Consider the following 5,289-nt stretch of genomic DNA (forward strand, 5'->3'; position numbering starts at 1 on the left):
GTGAGCACCCGCCCACGTGCTCCTCCTGTGTGAGCACCGCCGACGTGCTCCTCCTGTGTGAGCACCCGCCCACGTGCTCCTCCTGTGTGAGCACCCGCCCACGTGCTCCTCCTGTGTGAGCACCTGCCCACGTGCTCCTCCTGTGTGAGCACCCGCCCACGTGCTCCTCCTGTGTGAGCACCCGCCCAAACACGGTGCCAACACCCAGGAGTGATGCTTACTTTTGTAACAGTCAGAGACAGGAATTTAAAAAGCCAACTGTTTTTAGAGTAGGAATGAACTCCAGCACAAATCCAAGTGCTTTTTCATAAGGCAGGATTCCCGAGTTAAATCTTAATTCCCGGTAGTATAATGCAAATTTCTACTTCTCCCTAATTAAGGGATAATTGCCATCAAAATGTATCTCTATCAGAAATGAGTGGTGGGAATTCAGAGTTGCACTACCTAATACGGTAGCCACTATCCCTATGTGGCAATTTAAATTAATTAGACTTAAATAAAATTTAAATCTGTTCCACAATTGTACTGGCCACGTTTCAACAGCCACACGTGAATTGTGGTTATAAGACAGACTTATAGAATATTCCCATCCGTGTGGAAAGTTATACTGGGTAGTACTGATCTCGACAAGGTTATATATAAAAAGGAAACTGTTCATTTCTAACCCAGTAGGAGAGCTCCAAACCTTGCCTAACCTACTAGAGCTGGCATGACCCAGCGAACACCCAGAATTTCCCATCATCTCATATCGTTCCTATTGTCCCGTCTGAACTGTGTTGAGTATTTCCACTTTGGGCTGGGGAGATGGCTCAGCCTATAAAGTGCTTGGCAAGCAAGCCATGGGACCTGGGTTTGAATGCTCTAGTGCTCATGAAAAAGGCTGAGCATGGTGCTGGGTACCTACAACCCAAGCCAGGCTGACAGAAAGGGAGGAAGTAGATTTCTGAAGCTCATTGGTCCAGACAACCTGGCACAACCAAGGAGTTTCAAGTTTGGTGAGAAACTATCTCAAAAAACAACCGTGGCGCGAGATTAAGGAAAGACATGCAACATTGACCGCTGGCCTACACACACACACACACACACACATACATACACACACGCATGTACGCACATGTGCACACCACACTCCTACCCAAGACCACACAACAGTATGATAATGATAGTCACGTGGGCCTGACAAGAGCCTCATTCCTACTAAGTCCTGAGGCCGACGTCACAGGTTCTTTTTAGGAAGAGGAAGACTGCTAACCAGGTAGTGCATCATCTTCTCAGTATCGTTCTGTATAATTGGCCACTGAAAGGATCCCGAAGGGCCAGATTACAGCGACACACCTTCCCTCTCTCAGGGCTCCAGACTGGCCACTGGACTACAGAGGTACTGGCCACGAGGAAAGAGTTTGGCAGTCACAAAGCAACACAGGTGAACACAGTCCTGTCAGGTGATGACTGTGAGCGAGATGGCAGCAGGCTGGAGCAGAGACCAGCAGGAAGCATCATCACGTTCATGAAAAACGATGACCCTGCAAAACAAACCGCCCTCCTCACAAAGCATCTGACGAGAAACACACGGATTAAGCAACCGCTATCAAGATATTATAATGCAAATTTAGACAAGCCAAAGAAGTGTCATTCAGCTAACTGCAGACTATAAACATGCATTTTTCAAATAGTTTAAGTTTGCTCAATGTCAATTTACTATGTCCAGTTTCTGAGCTTCCAACTTGGGAGGCTTGCAAAACATTTAAGCAATTTATACATCAAGGACAAATCACTAAGATCCCCACGCTCCTGCCGTGAAGATTAAATTCACACTTCTAGTTCATTCAGAGATGGCAGCTGCTAGGTGTGGCGGGGCACGCCTTTAATCCCAGTATTTAGGAGGCAGAGGCAGGTGGATCTCTGTGAGTTTGAGGCCAGCCTGGTCTACAGAGTAAGTTTCAGGAATTCAGCGCTACGTAAGAAAGACCTTGTATGTGTGGGAGGAGACAGAGACAGAGAGAGAAAGATAGATGGGGGGCAGGAAAGGAGATAGAGACAGAGACAGAGAGAGAAAGATAGATGGGGGGCAGGAAAGGAGATAAAGACAGACACAGAGAAACGAGAGGGGGCAGGAAAGGAGATAAAGACAGACAGACACAGAGAAACGAGAGACACAGAGAGAAAGATAGATGGGGGAGGGAAGGAGATAGAGACAGACAGACAGACAGACACAGAGAGACAGAGACAGAGCGAGACACACGCATGGAGGGACGGAGAGACAGCTACAGTTAATGTTAGAAGTAAGGTCCTTTCTGGGACACATGTAAGAAAAAGTTAGGTATCTGGTGCATTAAAGTTGAGACTGTAAAATTACTCACTCTGCATTTATTACATGTATGTGCCTAACGGTTCACCCTCAACACGGGAAACTTTAAGTGGGTCAGCTTATTACTGCTACCATGGCTTTATACGTTCACATTCTCCTCCCTTTTTATTAACTGCAGCCCAGAATGGAGCTACAGTCCTGCATTATTAAAATCTGTCTTCGATTCAAGCAGAGAACTGGAGAAGCAGAAACTAATATTGCCCTTTCGGCTGTGTTACTGTAATAGATCTAAGAACTGCTTTATTCTGCCCTGCTTTTTCAATATGCCAGTGTATTTTAGTTCCTTAATAGGACCACACATACAGGAGGTCGGCGTGGGATCGCCCAGGGAGATCGGCTGGCTTCCATTCCACCTGGGCTGTGTTCTCACACTGGCAATCAGAACCCTGCCCCAGCCCTGAAAGACCAGGCCATAATAACCGCAACCTAAAGACCAGCAAAGTGCTTAGGGTATAATAAAGTGTCACGGGGGTAGGGGTGAATGGAGAGGGATGAACGGGGTGGGGTGGGGGGGGGCGAAGGCACATGGGTTTCAACTGGGAAACCCCTCATTCTCCCTTGATTCATTTCAGGAGGGGAAATCCATTCACTCAGTGAAGGCTCTCTCCATAACCCGAGGCTGACGACTTTTTAAAATTATTATGACCACGGACAACCAGAGCTGCCTAGTGCCCGGCGACCGGCACCCTTGCCCACACTCAGTCCCAAATCCCCGATTCTTCCCAGAAACGCGCGCCCACCGGGGCACCGCAAGTTAGCGCCCGGGGTCGGCTCAGCTCTGCCGCTTTCTCCCGGTCCCCACCCGGGAGCGGCCGCGGAGGTGGGACACCTGTCACCGGGCCGGGTGGGGGCCGCGGGCGGCACTGCGGCGGCGGGGAGCTGGACGGGCGAGCCGCGGAGCCGCACCGCCTGCCTCGGGCTCCGGAGCACACGCTCGGGGGCTGGGGAGGCAGTGCCACCGCCCGGGTGGTGTCTCCGCGGGGACCCGGAGCCGAACGGGCCGGGCAGCGGGGCTGAGGGACGGAGGAGGACGCCGCGCCTACCTGCTCCGGGCGGCAGCGGCTCTCGGGCCGTGACCTGCGGCGGCGGTGGCGGTGGCGGCGGTGGTGGCGGCGGCGGCAGTCGCGGCGGGGAGGGCGCTTCCTTCAGGAAGAGGTGGGATCTGCCCGCCCGCCCCCTCCCGCCGCAGCGCGGCCGGTCCCCGACTTACTCCGGGGTCCCCGCTGCGGGGCCTCGGGTGGACGGCGGAGCCCCGCTGCCCCGGCTTCTACCTCCCCCAGTCCCCGGGTGCCTCCAGTCATCCGGGGCAGCGGCCGGGGGTGGACGGTCCAACAGCTTCCTTCCAAAGCCTAGGTAGACGCGTTTGCCTGGCGCTCCTCACCCAACAAAAGGCAGAACGGAATCCGGGATCCTCCGCCTGCTGGTTATTTATTCCTGACCTGTTGTAACCTTCCTGCTGGCTCCTTTCTGTCCACACACCTAGGGCTTTGCACACAGCAGCTAGGATTCATCTTCAGGCCCGCCAGCCCTGTGTAGTTCTCGGTTACCCGCTGCCCTCCCGTGGCTTTCTTTCGTCTTACTGAAGGGACACAGGGCCAACTTCTGACACTGACAATGAACGGAGGACTTCAAGGCCGTGCTCCTACAGCCAGCTCGCTCATCTAAATCCCTTGTGTCCTGGCCTAGTGTCATAAAACTGTATTCATCAGCATTTTTGTGGCAGCCCCCACCCAGACCCCAACTTCTGCGGTCTCACTTTCACTGACCCCTAAGCACCATAGCCCAGTGCCATTTTAATCTCAGATTCATAGCTAACTTACTTTACTGGCCTGCTATGTATGGTAGGGTCCCCTAGTTCAACTTGCCACACCCATCTATTTAAAGCCATTGCCTCAGAGTACAAACTTGTAAGGTCTCTCCCCAATTCAACCTGTTCAAATTCTCCACCACTGGCTTATAGTTACCCACATACGTGTTGATTTCTGGTCACCGTTTTGTTCTGATGCTGGGATGTTAGGTTTTTGAGGACTTGTGCATGACTTTCTGTTCAGCATACATTAAGGAATGGGGCTATTATTTCGTCAATTAAGGCAGCAAAGCAAAAGTTAATTCTGGCATAGAGTCAACGGTGCTGGAGTTTTTCTGAAGACTTGTCTGTGGTTTCTTCAGACTCCTGTGAGTCCCCCAAAGTTAACAATTGCCCACCATGAACCCCAGCTCTGAAAATTCTACCCCTACTCCCTGTCCCCTTGTTTGTTTGAGACAGAGGTAGCCTGTGTTGCCCAGGCTGACATGTTGACACCAGAGGGCCCTTCTGCAGGAGGCCATTAAGACTGCATTTTGATCACGAGTATACAGGATTTGCATAAAAAAATCATTGATTCCTGTTGCTGCTGGGGGTCATGACCATGGTGGGTTGGGGTGGGGAAAGTTATTCAAATGCTGATGGGTACATTTTTATGACTGCCTGACCAAGACAAGAGAGGAGAAGAGCAAGCTGGTCCTGGAGAGCAAGTTTTTAGCATCCTTGAGGTTTTCTCTCTCCTCAGTCTCCCAAGCACTGAAGTTTCAGGTGCTTCTGCCCCTCTCCTTTCTAAGTTGACTGGACAAGTACTCTAGCTAGACTTCTTTCCGACTCATCTTCTAAAAACTGTTTGGTTTTGTGTATACTAGAGTGCCACTGTTTGGGTGTGTGCACTTGAGTGCAAGTGCCTTTGGAGCCCAGAGGCATCCGGCAAACCTCTGGGAACTAGAGTTATGGGTGGTTATGAACCACCCGATGTGGGTGCCGGGACTGAACTTGGGTTCTCTACTAGAGCAGCACATACTCTTAATTACTAAGACTTCTCTCCAGTTCCTTTAATTTATTCTTCTGCGTGTGTGTGTGTGTGTGTGTGTGTGTGTGTGTGTGTGTGGTGTTT

The 5,289-nt window shown here is 51.3% G+C and overlaps 1 protein-coding gene across 1 annotated transcript in view; it reads right to left on the reverse strand.

The window, feature by feature from the left end:
- The window catches only part of Tmem150c (transmembrane protein 150C), a 77,296-nt gene extending 73,320 nt beyond the window's left edge, over positions 1-3,976 (reverse strand). Inside the window, exon 1 of the mRNA XM_013350838.2 lies at positions 3,412-3,976. The gene's annotated coding sequence lies outside the window, so the exon portion shown is untranslated. The remainder of the gene's footprint in view (positions 1-3,411) is intronic.
- Between the last annotated feature and the right edge of the window lie 1,313 nt (positions 3,977-5,289).

Source organism: Microtus ochrogaster, linkage group LG1 (assembly GCF_000317375.1).
Source record: "Microtus ochrogaster isolate Prairie Vole_2 linkage group LG1, MicOch1.0, whole genome shotgun sequence".
Taxonomy (NCBI): Eukaryota; Metazoa; Chordata; class Mammalia; order Rodentia; family Cricetidae; genus Microtus; species Microtus ochrogaster.